Raw genomic sequence first — 18,500 nt, forward strand, 5'->3', positions numbered from 1 at the left:
TTTACTCCATCTGACTCTTTCTCAGTATTGTGGAGCTGGGGCAGGTACAAGTTAATCAGGGTGGATGCGGTCCCTGCTCACATAGGACTCAGTCTAAGTAAGAGGGAGGACAGATATTGAATCCCCATTTTACAACTGAGGAAACTGAGGCCCAGAGAAGTGAAGTGACTTGCCCAAGGTTTCACAGCCGGCAAGTGGCAGAGCCAGGATTAGAACCTACGTCCTCTGACTCCCAGGCCCACTCTCTTTAACACTAGGCCATGCTGCTTCAGCCCATACTTCGCCCTGCTGTCGGGATCATTATTTCTCCAATGTTGTTCTGCACACATCTCTCCAGGCCTCAGAAGCCTCCATTGGTTATCCATTTCTCTCCTCGTCAAGCAGAAAGCAGCAGCCTTAAGGCCCTCAATCGGCTGTCTTCTTCCTACCCATCATCACTCCTCGCCCACTACAACCCACCATAGCCACTTCACTCCTCTAACACTAATCTATTCACTGTACCACCTTAGAGTCTCTTCCGCCAACCTCCTATTCAACTCCTACCTCCCGGCTGTAACTCCCTCCCTGTTCACATCTGGCAGACCACCATTTTCCTCATCTTCAAAGCTCCACTAAAATTGTGTCTCCTCCAGTAGGCTTTTCTCATCTTCCCACTGTCTGTTCTACCTCAACTGCCAGTTCAGCACTTCTGCACCATGTAAGCACTTGGTAACTTACCTTCCTTCTCCGGCCCTGGCAGTGCACTTGTGTATGAATATTTATACTCTATCAACTTTATCGTATCTGTTGTTTGTTTTCGCGTCCCATGTCCTAGCTAAATTATAAGTTCCTTGAGAGCAGGGATCGTATCTGCCTATTCTGTTGCACTCTCACATGCGCTTAAGGAGAGCTATGCATAAAATTGGTGCTCAATGCATATTTTTGATGGACTGATTTCCCAAGCACTCGGTGCAAACCAAGGGTCTTTTAGTTATTGACAGATATCGATACCAGGGATACACTTGTCACCAGGGAAGACTGTCCCAAGATTTCAGGAAAGGGCTTGATTTAAATCCTTTCCTGACATAGAATAAGCATACATGCTTTTCTTTCTGTTTGTATGTCTGGCTTTTCTGTAGTTCTCTAATGGTCTTTAGCAGAGGAAGTAGGTGACACTGATCAGTAAAGGTGGACAGTATGATTTATAATGTATTTGTGCTCGCTGATTGCCAACAGAACCGGTCTTTCCCAGAGGTGCTGTACGCATACTTGGAAAATCAATAGGGATTAACCTATGACCCCCTTCACATACTTATACTGTGGTCTGCATTGCTTACCAATATTTCATCAGTTTCACTTAACTGCTGTTACTTACTCAATAATGTGTGGCTGTTCCTGCAAGCTTACTAATTAATTTTTAAAAAATGCAGCATCACTCGGAACTGCAATAAAACATTACATATTTGCAGATGGTGAAGGCCATGTTGGTTTATTTATTAAGCTCACATTAATTAGCCTTAATTTTTAAAAGTCCTAATTGGAAAAGAGAGCTACAACATGAAATGAAAGCATCCAATATGTTGCTTGGAGAGACCCTATGCTTGAAGGGATCGGTGGGCAGAATTTGCAGTGACAGTTTTTTAATCAGCTGAGGTGTCAGTGTATTAAGGAGAACATCTTATTAAGGTTATAGTAATGTTAGCAATAAAAATACTTTGCTTGTTAATGACTACTTTTAGAAATACTCAATATTTTAAAGTGTGAGATGAATTAAACATACACCAATTTAACATCCAGTCAAACTGGAGGATTTCTATTAAAGGTTCATGTGTTCTTTCCCCTCCCCCCACCACACACACACACACACACACACACACACACACACACACACACACACACACACACACACACTACTTCTTCATCTAAAAGCCTAAATTATTAGGAAGAAAAATGTACAAACTAAAACCCTACCTTTCGGATAGGTTTGGAATATCTTGGTCAGTTAATACAATTGCTATCCCATTGGAATGTATGCACGCGTGCATGGGTGTGTGTGTGTGTGTGTGTGTGTGTGTGTGTGTGTGTGTGTACGCATGCAACTTTCTGCCCATTAGACCTTTTTTATTCACGGCCTTTTTTTTGGTAAGTACACCTATTCCCCAGAGTTTACTTACAGTTTGCTATCGATTTTTTAGCTGGTATTTGAATTGGTCGATGTACTCTAAAACTTGTTTAAGATACCCTACCTGAACTATTAGTTTAAATAGTGTATTCATAAATTGATTAATCATTACAGTAAGACTTATTAGCTGCATTTATATCTGTGTGTTATCCACAATTGACTTGCAGTCTGATAATCATGCCAGTTGGGTTTTACATTACAATTTAATAATTAGGGAACTGGAAAACAATAGCATTCCTGTATGGTAGCAGAGATAATGCATTTTCTTTAATGGAGATCTGACTGAGCATATTGCTCAATTTATTTCTTTGCGTGTATATAAAATATGGTAAGGCATTTCTTTTTTAAAATTTTCTGATACTGAAACTTATCATTGAACGTCTAATAATGCTTGACGATTATTTGCCCATTTCACACAGTGCTTGCTCTTTGTCTATAGAGGTTCTCCCATCACTTTTCAAGAAATTCTATCTATCAGATGGGTAGAATTACCTCAGACCTATACAGGTCTGAAAAATGGCAAAGAAAATCCTTATTGTCCATTAACGGTTATCTGAACAATGGTTTGAAAACCAGACTTTTATCTCACTTTAGGTAATCTGGAAAAAAAGATGATCACACTTTCAGCTAAAATTAGAGAAAAATTATTTAGCTTTCTTGAGAAATACACAAACATTTTAACTAAAACATACTTTCGGGTACAGTCTACTGATTTAAAAATCACATTTAATTAATGGGCAGCATTAATGCAAAAAGCATTTTAGGGAAGAGGAAATTTGTTCTGAAGTAGAATCATGTTTGGTATTTGCCTTTAGTTGGCTTTTGAATTGGAACTATGTGTGATTCCAATTTTTATTCTTTACTGCTAATTGGTTCTTTTTTGTGGTTAGTGTCATGGGGTGGGGGGAGGTGGCAGAGGGCATAAATACTTACTATGAACCTGATCATCCTGTACCATTCATCAAATTCAGTAATTGATTGAACCTCTTTTCTCATATTTAGTTTGAAAGTCATTTGGTTTCACAATGTGATTTTTCTACTTCATAAATTCTACTTCAAAACATTATTCAACAACTTGCTAAATTAATATATACTGTGTTCTTTCTTTAATGGGTAGGTGAACTTGTCGCCCAGCAGTGCATTTGTTCAGGTCTGTTTTGAAAAAGTGCTGCCTGCCGTGTGAAGGACATATGCTCACAAATGAATGATTGTGTTTTTGATTAGGAGCAGCACCTTCGCTTTAAATGCTGGCTGCAGATGAAAGGAACAGATTGCTGTGGTACTGCTTTTGTGAGGATTCCTCTCCCCAGCATGTGGCTTCATACATTATTGAGAGCAAATCCACTTTATACTAGTACTCCTCACTGCACTTATTTTGCCAACCTTATTCAGGCTGTCAGCATGGATCGCTTTTCTACAAAGGAAAAAGAGGCTAGTCAGGAGCTTAAGTAGATAAATTCTGTATAGCTTTTAATTATCATTGTACAGGTTTATTAAACTTCTTAGTTACCTAGAAACTGAACAGCTGAGAGAGAGCCTGCAAGAGTTTGAGTAAAGTAAATTTGGTAGAAAATAAAATCCCTCTGTGTCTGGAATGATAATATACCTGGGAATGACTCATTCATTTTTCTCCCCTTTTTAATTTGAATGCCACTTTTGTCCTACATTTGAAGGTGGTGGTTGTTGTTGGGTTTTTTTTTTGTTTTTGGTGACATGAATTAGCGTTTAAAAAAATCATCTCATGCAAATTTTCTAGACAAGAGATAGGCATCACAAAATTACCAAAGCAACGATTTTATTGTTTTCTCATTGAAAGAACAGATGTGTTAGCCTGGAAAGACTTCTGGGAATTGATTCACAATTCTACACTATTCACTAATGTAAACTAATGAGATCTATTAAGGATCTGCTCACTCATTTGAAGAGATCTACCTATTAACCTGCCATTTTTTAATGCCATAGGAAAATCAAGACCACTTTCCAACTATATATTGGGAAACTGGAAGTTGAGTATTTAGGACTCAGCAACATGATACATACTTGCCTTATTTTATGCTGCCGAGCCATCTTGGCCCCATAGGGACGCCATGGACACGTCTCTTCCAGAAGGCCCCACCTCCATCGGCAATCATTCTGGGATTGTATCCTCAGAGTTTTCATGGTAAAAATATGTAAGTGGTTTACCATTGCTTCCTTCCGCGCAGTAAACTTGAGTCTCCGCCCTAGACTCGTTCCCATGCCGCTGCTGCCCAGCATAGGTGAGTTTTGACTTGTAGCAGATTGCCTTCCACCCTCTAGCCACCACCCAAGCTAGAATGGAATGGCTATGCCTCTGCTTGACTCTCCCTCCCGTAGTCGAGACTGGTAGAGTACTGGAAACTCGCCAGGTGCAACCCTGAGAGGGGGATACATACTTAGTCAATCATTTATACCTAATGACTTAGAGGCAGTGAGGAGAGGGATGTGTGAGTGCCCAAGTGCCCGAGTGCTTGGGTGACACAAGTACTTGGTCACAGTTGCGGAGTGGGGGAGGGCAAATAGGACGTGGAAATGAAAGATTAATCTTCTGGAGGAGATGTGATTTCAGAAAGGCCTTGACGATGGGATGGTTTGGAACAAACCTAATTCCAGGAAAAATACTTCATGAAGTGACCGCTATGCTAAAGGATTTTAGTCCGTATGCTGTTGAAGGAATGAAAAGTTACACCTCTACCCTCACCATCTCTGAAATCCCTCTATCTGACCAAAATTTCGTCACCTCACTTCTCTCCCGCACACTCCTTCACTATAAATCTGTCCTGTTCGACCCACAGAGACCTCCAATATTTTTATGGTATTTAAGCACTTACTATGTTCCAGACACTGTATTATGTGCTGGGGTAGACACAAGATGATTTAGTTGGACATTGTCTCTGTCCCACATAAGGCTCGCAGTCTCAATCCCCATTTTACAGATGAAGTAACTGAGACACAGAGAAGTAAAGTGACTTACCCAAGGTCACACAGCTGAGTGGTGGAGCCAGGGTTAGAATCCAAGTCCTCTGACTCCCAGGCCCATATTCTTTCCCCTAGGCCACACTGTGTCTCACAAAGGGCTGACAGTTTTAATCCTCACTTTACAGATGAAGTAACTGAGGCACAGAGAAGTAAAGTGACTTATCCAAGGTCACACAGCAGAATGGTGGAGCCAGGATTAGAACCCAAGTCCTCTGACTCCCAGGCCCATGTTCTTTCCCCTAGGCCACACTGTGTCTCACAAAGGGCTGACAGTTTTAATCCTCACTTTACAGATGAAGTAACTGAGGCACAGAGAAGTTAAGTGACTTGCCCAAGGCCACACTACAGACAGATCTCTGGACCCGCACCAATTTTCTAAAGTTATCATACCTCATTTAGACTCCATACCCAAACTACCATACTACAACCCAGCTCAGACACTTATCTTCTCTAATGCCAGCCTACTCACTATACGTTAATCCTATCTATCTTTCCACCGACCCCTTGTCCAAGTCTTGCCTCTGGCCTGGAACTCCATCCTCCTTCATGTCCGACAGACCACCACCCTCCCCACCTTTTAAAAGCCTTATTAAAATCACATCTCCTCCAAGAGGCCTTCCCCTACTAAGCCCTCATTTCCCCTTCTCCCCCTCCCTTCTGTGTTGACCTTGCACTTGTATTTGTACCCTTTAAATTCTCGATATTCACCCCAACCTCCGTGCCACAGCCCGTATGTACATATCCATGATTGTTTTGTCTCTCTCCCCCTTTAGACTGTAAACTCCTTGTGGGCAGGGAACATGTCTACCAACTTTGTTATTCTGTACTTTTCCAAGCACCTTAGTAGAGTGTTCTGCTCACAATAAGTGCTCAATAAATACGATTGAGTGGTAGGTGGACCTAGTGATCTATATTCATTTTATATGAACCTGTTGAAATTGCAGGACTACAGTTGGGATGATATAACTTTAGATCTGGGGAATAGCCACCTGATGTTCCCTGGTTTCCATTCCTTTAGTGGCCAGAGGGAGTTCAAGAAAAAATTCATTACTCATTTGGAGAAAGGCTTCCTTCCTACATGGGGTAGTGATTCTGTGCAATGAAAATCAGTTTTGATGTCATACTGAGCTGGAGAGGAAAACTCCATAAAGTAGTTCAGAAAGGTATGTGTTAACATGGCTTCACTCAATGAGAATTATGATTCAAACCATTACTAGAACACTCATAATGTTTTTGCCTTGGGTGAGTATTGGAAACTAATGGAATGTCTTAAGCCTCTGTATTGTACTCCACAATATTTCCTATAAACAACTGTGTTGTCATGCCCTTCTGTTCAGATTAAATGTCAATAACTTTAAGAGTTTAATTAATTGTTTGTTTTCCGGAAGGTGTTAGCCAGAAGAAATTAGGTACAGAAATGACATTTCTTTGGTATTTTTATGCCCTGGATAGGTGGCTGTGGCATGAATCATTTTCCTGGAGAGCATGAGATGATTGGGTTCAAGTTAATTGCTGTCCATTTCTCAGTGTACAGAAACACAACCCCTAATTGCTCACATACCATTCATTCATTCATTCAATCATATTTATTGAGAGCTTACTGTGTGCAGAGCACTGTACTAAGCGCTTGGGAAGTACAAGTCGGCAGCATAAAGAGACGGTCCCTACCCAACAACGGGCTACCAGTCCCAGGAAGTCAGAAACAAAGAGCTGATCAGCTCTATCTTTCCTCAGAGTTCTTGGGGTGGCCTGGTTCCATCCAAATGAAGCACCGTGGCCTAGTGAAAAGAGCATAGGCCTGGGGGTCAGAGGACGTGGGTTCTAATTCCTGCTCTGCCTCTTGTTTGCAGTTGATCTTGGGCAAATCACTTCACTTCTTGGGGCCATTGGAAAATGGGCATCCAATACCCCTTCTCCCTCTTCCTTAGAGAGCAAGCCCCACATGGGGCAGGTACTGTATCCAACCTCATTATCTCCAGTGCCTAGTACAGTGCTTGGCATATAATAGTTACTAAACACATGTTGTTATCATTATTATTTGAACCAGCTTAGGCTAGGATTGGTTTAGCCCAGGGATGCTTTGGAGGATACAGGCCATCCCCAACAGAGCTCCAAAGCCAAAGATCATGATGTAATCGAATTGGTTTCAGACCACCATTTTGTATACCCCAGGATTCCTGTGAGTTTAACGCTGTGAGTCGAGGCCCAGACCCAAGACTCTTACATTGGTTTCCTCAAGTGGAAGGATGAACTGGCCTAAGCATGTGGGGTCCGTGGCCTTCTTTCTGACCAGAACCCTTTTCAGGCTGTGTGTGCGTGTGTTTGTGTGTGTGTGTGTATACATGCAAATACACACGCACACACACACACACACACACACACAAACATACACACATTCATTCCCCCTCTCCCCTCCACCCCCACAGTGCAGTTTCCTGCAGGGCCAGGGAAGCAGGGCATCCAAAATATACCTCTAACTCCTGTCATCCAGACCTCTGAGCATCTTGGTTGGCTTGTCTAGAGCGGGAGACAGACATTAATCTGTAGGATGTTGGGTACCAGTTATATTTTGAAATGGAGCTGCATCTAAATATATTGTGTACTAGGTCGATACTTCAAAATTATTATTATTATTATTATTAAGTGCCGTCTAGTTGTTTCTGATTCATAGCGAATCCATGGATATACTTTCTCCAGAATGTCCTGTCCTCTGCCATAATCCGCAACCTTTCTAATGGTTCTCCTGTTATTGTTGTGGTCTCATCCATCTAGCTCCTGGTCTGCCTCTTCCACATTTTCCCTGGACTTTTTCTAGCATTAGTGTCTTCTCCAGAGAATTAGTCCTCCAGGACAACCCTAAATTGTTAGTTATAATTACAGTGTATCTTAAGCACCTACTCTGTGCAAAAGCATTATTCTAAGAATTGGGGACGGATTCTTAGATGAGAATTAGACACAGTCCCTAGTCCTTATAATCTGAAGCAGAAGCCACTGGGAGCCCTGATAGCATGGGTATAGGGTAGCTTTCTCCTCAGGTAGTATGGTCTCCCAGTGGGTGGTTTCATCTGTTCTCCGTGTTTTTGGTTGCCATTTTCCCCTCAACACAAAACCTCTATTTCCATCCACTCTCCTCACTTGTCCCACTCAGCAAAGCTGTGTTGAAACGAACACAGCTTTAATGCTAGAAGGCGTGAATTTGTTCCAAGACACTCTTTGCGATCCTACTTGATGGTGAATGTGACCCACAGGTGATGCCACTGGCACTATTCTGGGAGTCAGATGGGGCATGCAAGGTGTAGTGGGGGGTGGTGTTTCAGGTCTCACAGCTAGAAGATTGTGCAGCACTACAATTCTGGAGTTAAATTTGGGGTGAAGTTGCACCTTTCAACTTCAAAACTTTTGAAAGCAAGCCTAATATACTTGTATTTGATATCTGGAAATAAAACAGCCATCTTCAGAAGCATTCCTCATCTAGGCCTAGAAGTGCAAATGGGTTTAAAATGAATTGTCTGGCTGTGCTATAACACCCATGCCCGTTTGGAGAGACCATTATAAAACATGAACATGGATTGGAAATTTTCTTAAGGGATCAGTGGTTTGATTCCCAGGTCCCTCTGGGCAGTTCTCCATGCTTTCTTTTCTTTACTTTCCATGCAAAAAGCTGAGTGTGGCATAGATATACTATATAGTCTTCGTCTTCTGTGAAACAAGCACAGTAATGATTTGGTTAAGATTCAGTGTTATAAGGGCTAAAGGACTAATTCTGAAGATTTTTTTAGTCTATTAACTATGTGAGGTTTCTTAATAGTTTTGCTTAAGGCAAAATGATTTTATTCTGGTTTCATCCTTGTTGAGTCAATAATTAACTAAACTGAGTTTGATTAAAAATGAATTTTCCTAAGTGTAGAATTCATTCAAGTCTTTTCCCTTATGTAGAGCGATCTCAGAATAATTATCATTTTGCTTTTTAACTGTTCTCACTCTCTCTTCAAACATGTAGCCACTCTTCTTGGAGCACCGTGGCCTAGTGGAAAAGATCCCGGACCCGGGAGTCAGAGGACCTGGGTTCTGTTCCCAGCTCTGCCTCTTGTCTGCTGTGTGACCTTGGGCAAGTCACCTAACTTCTCTGTGCCTCAATTACCTCATCTGTAAAATGGGGTTAGATTCTTACTCCCTCCTTCTTAGACTGTGAGCCCCATGTGTGTCAGGGACTGGGTCCAACCTGATTATCTTGTATCTACCGCAGCACTTAGTAGAGTGCTTGGTACATAATAAGCACTTAACACATACCATTTAAAAAAAAACAAAGAAGAAACAGGAAAACACAGGAGATAAGCAGGCTGACATTGCTTGGACCTCCTGGAGGCCTCTTGTACCTGAAATCCTTGGCCTTCTGTGTTTCCTTCTCAAGTTTCCCTGTTTAAGCAGCCATCATTTGGCCCAGCTCAGAAACAGAGATATTATCCAGAGGCCTGGTGGAGTCCTTCCTTTTCCGGAGCTCTCTGGGCAAGGTAGGAAACTCTCAGCCAAGAGAGACCTCGAGGGCCCTTTCTGGGTGAAGATCCACAGGACCAAACGCTGGGGTAGGTCCCTGTCCCACACGTGGCTCCCTTTTTGCAGGCCCAGAAAGGTTGAACAACTTTCCCGAGGTCCCACAGGTCCCCGAGGGACTCGAACCTGGCTCTCCTGCCTCCCGGCCCTGTGCTCTTCCCACTAGGCCACGCTGCCTCTCTGGTTCATTCATTCAATTGTATTTATTGAGCGTTTACTGTGTACAGAACACTGTACTAAGCACTTGGGAAGTACAAATCGGCAACATATAGGGCTCACAGTCTAAAACCCAACAACAGTCTCACAGTCTAGAAGGGGGAGATAGACAACAAAACAAAACAAGTAGATAGGTGTCAATACCATCAGAATAAATAGAATTATAGCTGTATACACATCATTAATAAAATAGAGTAATAAATATGTACAGATAAAATAGAGTAATAAATATGTACAAATATATACAAGTGCTGTGGGGAGGGGAAGGGGGTAGGGCAGAGGGAGGGAGGGGGGCGATGTGGAGGGGAGAAGGTGAGGAAAAAGTGGGGGCTCAGTCTGGGAAGGCCTCCAAAGAGAGCCAGGATTTCGGTTTCAACTCATTCAATCATTTAATCGATCAATCGTATTTACTGAGTGCTTACTGTGTGCATGGCACTGTACTAAGCACTTGGGAGAGTACAATATAATAATATAACAGACATTCCCTGCCCACAATGACCTTACAGTCCAGAGGGGGAGACAGATATTAATATAAATAAATAAATTATGAATATGTACATAAGTGTTGTGGGCCTGGGTGGGTGTAGGGGGGAGGTGAATAAAATTCAGTAGGGAGGGTGGTATAGGGGCAGATAGCAGGGAGAGGAGCAGAGCTTGTGAGATTGTCCCTTAGGCTGTCTTATTGTTTCATTGTTCCCAACTGCAGGCAGGTAATGTGTCTACCTTCTGTTATATTAGACTTTTCCAAGCTCTTAGTACAGTGCTCTGCGCACAGTAAGCGCTCAATAAATACCACTGATTGATCATCCCCTTCCCTCTAGCTGTCTCATCTTAGGTTGCAGTGGATTATAGGAAATTGAGGTGTGTGGATCCAGAAACCAAGAAAACACCTCCTTTCCCTGAGCTTGATACGCATATGTAGTATATTGCTGGTTCTGAGAGCTTTGGCTTAGGGAGCTATACCAATCTCAGCATTGCCTTCATTTTAGTCAGCAGTCATGGGTTTTTTTTAATGGCATTTATTAAGTGCTTACTATGTATAAAGCACTGTTCTAAGTGTTGGGGAGGTTACAACGTGATCAGGTTGTCCCACGGGGGGCTCACAGTCTTAATCCCCATTTTACAGATGAGGTAACTGAGGCACAGAGAAGTTAAGTGACTTGCCCAAAGTCACACAGCTGACAATTGGTGGAGCCGGGATTTGAACCCATGACCTCTGACTCCAAAGCCCGGGCTCTTTCCACTGAACCATGCTGCTTCTCTAATCCCAGCTATGCCACATGTCTGCTGTGTGACCTTGGGCAAGTCACTTAACTTCTCTGAGTCTCAGTTACCTCATCTGTAAAATGGTGATTGTCTGTGAGCCCCGCGTGGGACAACGTGATCACCTTGTATCCCCCCCAGCGTTTAGAGCAGTGCTTTGCACATAGTAAGCGCTTAACAAATGCCATTATTATTATTATTATTTGTTTCCAAGCAGCTCCCCCACTTGTCTGCTGTATGATCATGGGCAAGCCACTTCACTTCTCTGTGCCTCATCTGTAAAATGGGGATTAACATTGTGAGCCCCATGTGGGACAGCGCTTAGAACAGTGCTTGGCACTTAGTAAGCATTTACCAAATACCATCATTATTATTATTATTATTAGTGGTGCTACTAATAGCCATTCTATGACATAGATAAGAGAAAAAGGGGAAGGACTAACCAACATGAGAAGAATACAGTAACAGATCAGTTAACTCTTTATATCTAATTATGGATTTCCTGAGTGACCATGTGCTAAGAGGGAGACTTCAACCACAAACATGTCAGATTTGTTAGTTGAAGTGGTGGGGGTGAGCGATTTGTAAAGAAGGAGGCAGTAGAGATGTTTTCAAGGTACAGTGGAGCATAGCAGTGGACAGTTGGAAGACAGCAGCAGCAGACAGGAGGGCCCGACATGCCGCAGTGAACAGCGGGGGTGACCGTCATGGGGTAGGAGCTGTAAGGCCTTTCTTTACATGCACACAGTGAAGAAGGGATTATCAGTTCCACATGGGTCTTTCCAGCTAGTCCCCTCCTGTGCACCGCATGCACACACACACACACACACACTCTCACACACACACTCACACACACTCACAGATAAAATCTTGCTGTCGGTAGCATTGTTTTGAAATTAGGTCATCAGCTATTTATACCAAACATAATTCCACTATTGGTGTGGTAATGCCATTTTAGTAACTTCTCATAGGCTGGCTTCACCTATTTAATAATAATAATAATAATAATAATGGCATTTATTAAGCACTTACTATGTGCAAAGCACTGTTCTAAGCGCTGGGGAGGTAACAAGGTGATCAGGTTGTCCCACGGGGGGCTCACAGTCTTGGTCCCCATTTTACAGATGAGATAACTGAGGCCCAGAGAAGTTAAGTGACTTGCCCAAAGTCACACAGCTGACAATTGGCGGAGCCGGGATTTGAACCCATGACCTCTGACTCCAAAGTCCGTGCTCTTTCCACTGAGCCACGCCACAGAAAAAAATGGCTTTCTAAATAGATCATGGTGTTTTATATGGCTTTGTAAAAAGGCAAAAGAACACAATTATCAGGTGGGTTTTTCATAAATCAGGACAAAGTCTGGTTAAATTTAAAGCTTTAGTTAAAATTGGCATTTTATTTTAGCTTAAAAAATATTCCCTATTCCAAGATCCTCCCTACAGTAGTCTTACTTGCCCAAGGAGGGAGATATGGAGCATTTGTGGAGGAGAGGGAAAGGAAAGAATGAAAGCCTCTGTACCCTGGTGAAGTTCTGGAAGACTTTTTTCACTTGTTCCTTCCCAACTGAGGAGCTGCTCCAACTGGATTAGTTTTGGAGAGAGGATGGGAAAGAGAGAAACAGAGAGGGGATGGTGAGGCTGTGCTAGGTGGAAGGAGGGGGGTGAAGGAGCAAGTAGCACTAAGTGTGGCGATGCCAATTTAGATTTTTTTTCATTCATTCAATCATTTATTGAGCACATACTGTGGGCAGAGCACTGTACTAAGAGCTTGGAAAGTACAATTCGGCAACAGATAGAGACAATCCCAACTCAACAGTGGGCTCATAGTCTAGAAAGGGAGAGACAGACATCAAAACAAGTAAACAGGCATCAATAGCATCAGTAGAAATGAATAGAATTATAGATATATACACATCATTAATAAAATACATAGAATAATAAATCTGTACATATATCTGAAAAGTCCAAACCTGGGGAAGAAGTGTGGCCTAATGAAAGCAGCATGGACCTAGCTTCTAATCCAAGCTCTACCATTTGCCTGCTGTCTGACATTGGGCAAGTCACTTAACTCCTCACTGTGCCTCAGTTACCTAATCTGTAAAATGGGGATTAAATCATCCTTCCTCTGACTTAGACTGCAACCCAGAGGTAGAACAGGGACTGTGACTGACCTGATTATCCCCATGCTTACTACAGTGCCTGGCACATAGAAAGCGCTTAGCAAGTATCATTAAAAAGACAAAAAAACTCTAGAGAATGGCTTTATAATTAGTGTATTCCTCATTTATAAGGAAAGGTTTTCAAATAAGTGTTTCTAGGCTTGACTTGGTGTGCAAATGTTGAGTTCCAATGGCACTGTGTTTATTTTTTGCTGTCAAAGTAGGAGAAAATTATTTATTCCTCTCTTCTCCTTTGCAAACTGCAAAGCCAAAACTGGTCTGCATTTTAAAAACTGTCCGATCAGTAGTATTTATTGAACATCAACCATGTGCACAGCACTGTCTGAAGCACTTGGGAGAGTACAGTAGAATTAGTAGACACAATTTCTGTCCTCAGGGAGTTTACAATCCAGGAGAAAGACACGTAAAAAAAATTGAGAGAGGAGGAAGAAGGAAGAGGGTCTGTGTACATGAGATACATGAGTTAGTGTTGAACTGATGTTTCTGAAACACATGTATGTTTGTTCTGGAAACCTGAGTAACATCAGCTAATCCAAAAGCTTTCTTCCATGATGAATTATTCAGCGATGTTTTCCAAAAATGTCATTGATCAGTACAGGCCCAGAGATCATGTACTACAGCTTCAGTGTTGGAGCCTGAGTAGAGTCAACATTTTCCAGCTCAAAGTTCCAAAAGAGAGAATTAAAGGCAGTTTGTATCTCCTTCTGGGGGCAACATGCACTGCAGGCCCCTTGCTTGCTATTAGTTACGACTAAAACAGAGTGAAATATGTTCCCCTTTTCCGTGCTCCACTCCATTTTCCATCAACCTGCTGCTATCTGCTCGGACAGTCAGGAGTGGAGAAGCTAGGCAACATCCTGTGTTGTTCCCATTTTGATGTATATAAGCATCTGAACTTAAGTGTAGTGTGATGCCAAACTTATTTTTCTTTTCATTTTTCCTCTGGTTTGTACTCCAACCCATTTTCCAGGAACTGTGGTACAGGCTTACAGGATTGTTGGATCTATCCCTGCCTATCTGCTGGGCTCCTTTCAGAGGCTTCAATGAATTTTTCCTCTCTTGGAGAGGTAAAAGTTGTCACTAGGAAAAGCCTAACGTTTTATAGCCTTAATCTAATTATCTTCTTTGGGCTTCTGTTTTTCTATCTGTGAAATGGGTGGTAACAATATCTGGTTTACCCCCTTTCAGGGATGAGGTTAAACGTTTTGGGGAAAAGGGTAGTATTGTTGCTATTATTATTATTACTCATCATATTTATTGATTTAGCGCGGTAGGGGTTTCTAATTTCATTCCATCCCATTTTGCCTGATGCCTGAAGTGTACCTGGCTTGGCAGTGTACTAAGACTGACTGAAAAAGGATGGGCTTGAGGAAGAAAACCTGAGAAAACTTATTTATGCCTGACCCCAAGAAATTTCCTTTAAGCTGCTTATCAGAGATACATGCTGGGAATCTGATGGGTTTTTAGTAAAATCCTGAGTCTGTTGGTTGAAGTTACCTGGGAGAAAACAATCCAAACTTTGAGAAGCAGCATTTCCTTGTGGATAGAGCCCGGACCTCCGAGTCAGAAGGACCCGATCTCTAATCCCAGCCCTGCCAATTGTCTGCCCTTTGACCTTGGGCAAGTCACTTCACCTCTCTGGACTCAGTTACCTCACCTGTAAAATGGGGATTAATAATGTGATCCCCATGAGGGACATGGACTGTGTCCTACCTGATTAGCTTGTAAATACCCCAGCGCCTGGCACAAAGTGCCTGGAACATGGTAAGCTCTTAACAAATATCATTTTTTTTTAAAAAAGCTTCACTGTCCACCGTCAGAATCTGTTTAGAGTTTGGGAAGCGGGGCATTTCATTGAAACATGGGTACTAGAATTAACAGTTACTGTTCCATAAGTCTACAACATTACATTAAAATCAAAGTCTCATTGTGCTTTAATTTCAAATAGTTCAGATGCTTAATATATTAGGTGTCTTTTGGGTTAGGCTATTAAAAATGGAGCTATTTTCCTTGATAAGAGTGCCACTAGTGTGCTACATTTAGGCAGATTTACATTAAAAAGGCAAAATTCTCCATCGAAATCACGTTTTTAATTTCTTCCCTGCTCTTCATTCAACCTAAGTGAAACTCGAGTATTCTATTTCTGTGTATTGATGTCAGGAACCACCAGGGGGCACTGTGGCTTGTTTGGCCGTTTGGCAGTCCAGATTCCATCAGTTGGTCCAGAAAAAGGTCCTCGGAAGTGTTTATGATTCGTTCATATCTGGAAAAGAACAGATGTAGATTCTTTTTCATCCCGAGCAAAGAGTAGTGTTGTCAAATTGACCAAGCTAAATCCGTTTTAGTCAGTCGAAGATTAACATGAAATATATAATATTCATATGCCTCAACTGCACAATGAAGAGGAAATCTCATTTTTATGTTTTCTCAGAGCTAGAAGCTACATATTTTCGTACAGTTTGTGCTGAAGTAAAATGCAGATGAATTTGGAGTGTCAGAAGATGTTTGGTAATCATATGGTGATAAATTGATTTTTCTGAATAATTCTGTTAAATGTTAGTGTCTTTACAGATACTAAAATAGGAAGTTTGACAAGTAATACAAATACTAGGGATGCAGAAATGAATAGGTTGATTTAGTCATCATGTATATGTGCACTCTCTTGATATAAATAAATCAATCTAAATATCAATCAGTCGCTTTACTTAGCACTTACTATGCACAGAGCACTGTACTAAGTACTTGGGAGAGTACAATATAGCAGAAGTAGCAGACACGTTCCCTGCTGATAACAAGCTTACAGTCTAGAGGGGGAGTTTACAGTCTGCCCTTTGGGTTCAAAGATGATGCTACTGTCAGATTTCTACTGGTGTGTCCATGTGTGGTTGATGAGACAAATGCATGACTGACATTGCATGCATTTAAGAATTGCCCCCCCATTGTACTGTTGTATGCTATTCACAATATTGGTTGCCCTTTTTGTTTCTCCCATTTGGTGTCACAATTCTTTGAAGCCTCTGATGCCAAAGTCCTACTTGATCTGTTTTCTGCTGCTGTCTCCCATAGCTCCACTGGTAAGCCACATCATTTGAGGCTTTTCTTTGTGTCTTTAAATTTCTCTAGTTACCCCATTTCAATTGTCCGTAGAGCAGTTGTTAAGGTATCTGCACGGCTTCTTAGACTAGGTTGAACAAGATGGCTTCACTCAGTTGTAAGAGGAAAGGATCAGACAAGGCCTCTCTCCTTTTGCCAGGCACAGCCATGTCACCATGGAGTAATCTTGAGATCTTGATACATTTTTCATGACACACAAACATTTTTAAGTGGCTGCAGAGCCTGTGCCTACTGATGATATCTAATACTCTTGTAAGGAATAGACACTGTAGTGTAAGCAACACTGACTTTTAAAGAGTCTCTTGATTGATAAGCTGTAGTTGATAGGCTAAGACATTAAAATGTCAAATGAAAGAAGAGAACTCCATTAAAAAAGCCCTTTGCTCTTTATATAAATCATTAAAAATCACATACATGATCAGATTGTATGTCATTGGGATTCTGCCTAAAGAGTCACGTTCTCTAGATCAAGTTTTCCCCGTCTTGAAATAAGAACTTCTCTGTAAATCCTCTGGACTCTTCTTCCTTCCAGAGTTCAGTTTTTTGGACATTAATTATCTGGTTGAAGTCGCGCCTCTTCACTCGAGTCGTTAGGGAAGGGTAAATCAAACTAGCAATAATAATGAGCACTTTCCTTCCATCTGTGGATCCGGAAGGCAGAGCTATACATATTCCTCTCCTCTTCTCCCTCGTTCCCATAGTCTATGTTTGAAACAGATGTGGGCCCACTTGAAAGAGAATCACAGACAAGGTCAATTGCCCATCAATTGCCCAATTGCCCTTGTTCACTCTTTTAGTCATGGGGAAGGGAATAGCTCTTCAATCAATCGTATTTATTGGGCACTTACTGTGTGCAGAGCACTGTACTAAGCGCTTGGAAGTACAAGTTGGCAACATATAGAGACAGTCCCTACCCAACAGTGGGCTCACAGTCCAGTTCTGACCAGCTGTCTCACCTCAGGGACACTCTTGTGATTCTCTTCTCCATTAGGGATGGGTTGGAAAGAAAGGTACCCTGGAATTGGGTGCAGGGAAGAGGGGAAATTATTTGTTCCTACACCCATAACTCCAAGACAATTGCAGGTAAAAGGCAAGAGGAAAATCAATCTCTCTCTCTCTTTCTCTCTCTCTCTCTTTCTCTCCCCCTCTCCCTCTCCCTCCCTCTCCACCTCTCCCCCTCCTCCTCCTCCCCCTCCCCCTCTCCCTCTCCCTCTCTCTCCCCTCAGCCCTCATTTTATGCTAAATAAACACACTTGCCAACCAGCCTAGGCAGAAACCTTGGTAAAGGCTTCAGATTGATGGACTTTCTTGATTGTCAGTACCTGAGAAAGAACAACAGTATCTACCAAGGTACTGTTTCCTTAGCACCAAAGGAAAAGACCATATGCCCGTCCGCCTAGGAAATCCATTTTTCTTATGTTTAAAGAAAAGCAACAAGATTTGGCAGAGAATTTAGAGTTTTCTCTGGGTCCAAGATATCTGCCTTTCCTGTGCTACAGACAGTGGCTTTGGCAGAATGGTCTGCAACATGGAACCAGACCAGCCCACACCCAGCCCACACCTGCCGATTCTGTAGTTGGGAAGTGGAGCTTTTGTGCCAGGACTCCAAATCCTGAATGTGGCCCTGCCCAAGGTCCATCACAAAGTTTGAGCAGAGAGAAAAGCAGTGTGGCCTAGTGGAAAGAGCCAGGGCCTGGGAGACAGAGGCCCTGGGTTCTAATCCCATATCCACCACTTGCCTGCTGTGTGACCTGGGGCAAGTCACTTCACTTCTCTGTGTTTCAGTTCCTTCATCTGCAAAATGGAACAGTTTTATCTGTTCTCATTCCTACTTAGACTGTGAGTCCTATATGGGACCTGACTACCTTGAATCTACCCTAGTGCTTAGTACAGTTCTTGGCACAGAGGAAGCCCTTAACAAATACCGCAATTATTATTATAATTATTATTCCAGCAGGTCGAGGGCAAAACAGAATGGAGCTCAACCAAGGGAAGCATTTCACTTTGTTTTAGTAATAG

General features: G+C 42.1%; 1 protein-coding gene and 1 non-coding gene across 2 annotated transcripts in view; one reads left to right on the top strand and one right to left on the bottom strand.

The window, feature by feature from the left end:
* WWOX (WW domain containing oxidoreductase) overlaps positions 1-18,500 on the top strand; it is a 1,164,534-nt gene that overhangs the window by 448,248 nt on the left and 697,786 nt on the right. The gene's annotated exons all lie outside the window — the stretch shown is intronic.
* LOC119949709 lies at positions 4,430-4,566 on the bottom strand. Its single transcript, XR_005457251.1, has one exon. It is a non-coding gene; the product is annotated as a small nucleolar RNA SNORA7 (small nucleolar RNA).

This window comes from Tachyglossus aculeatus, chromosome X2 (genome assembly GCF_015852505.1).
Source record: "Tachyglossus aculeatus isolate mTacAcu1 chromosome X2, mTacAcu1.pri, whole genome shotgun sequence".
Classification (NCBI taxonomy): Eukaryota; Metazoa; Chordata; class Mammalia; order Monotremata; family Tachyglossidae; genus Tachyglossus; species Tachyglossus aculeatus.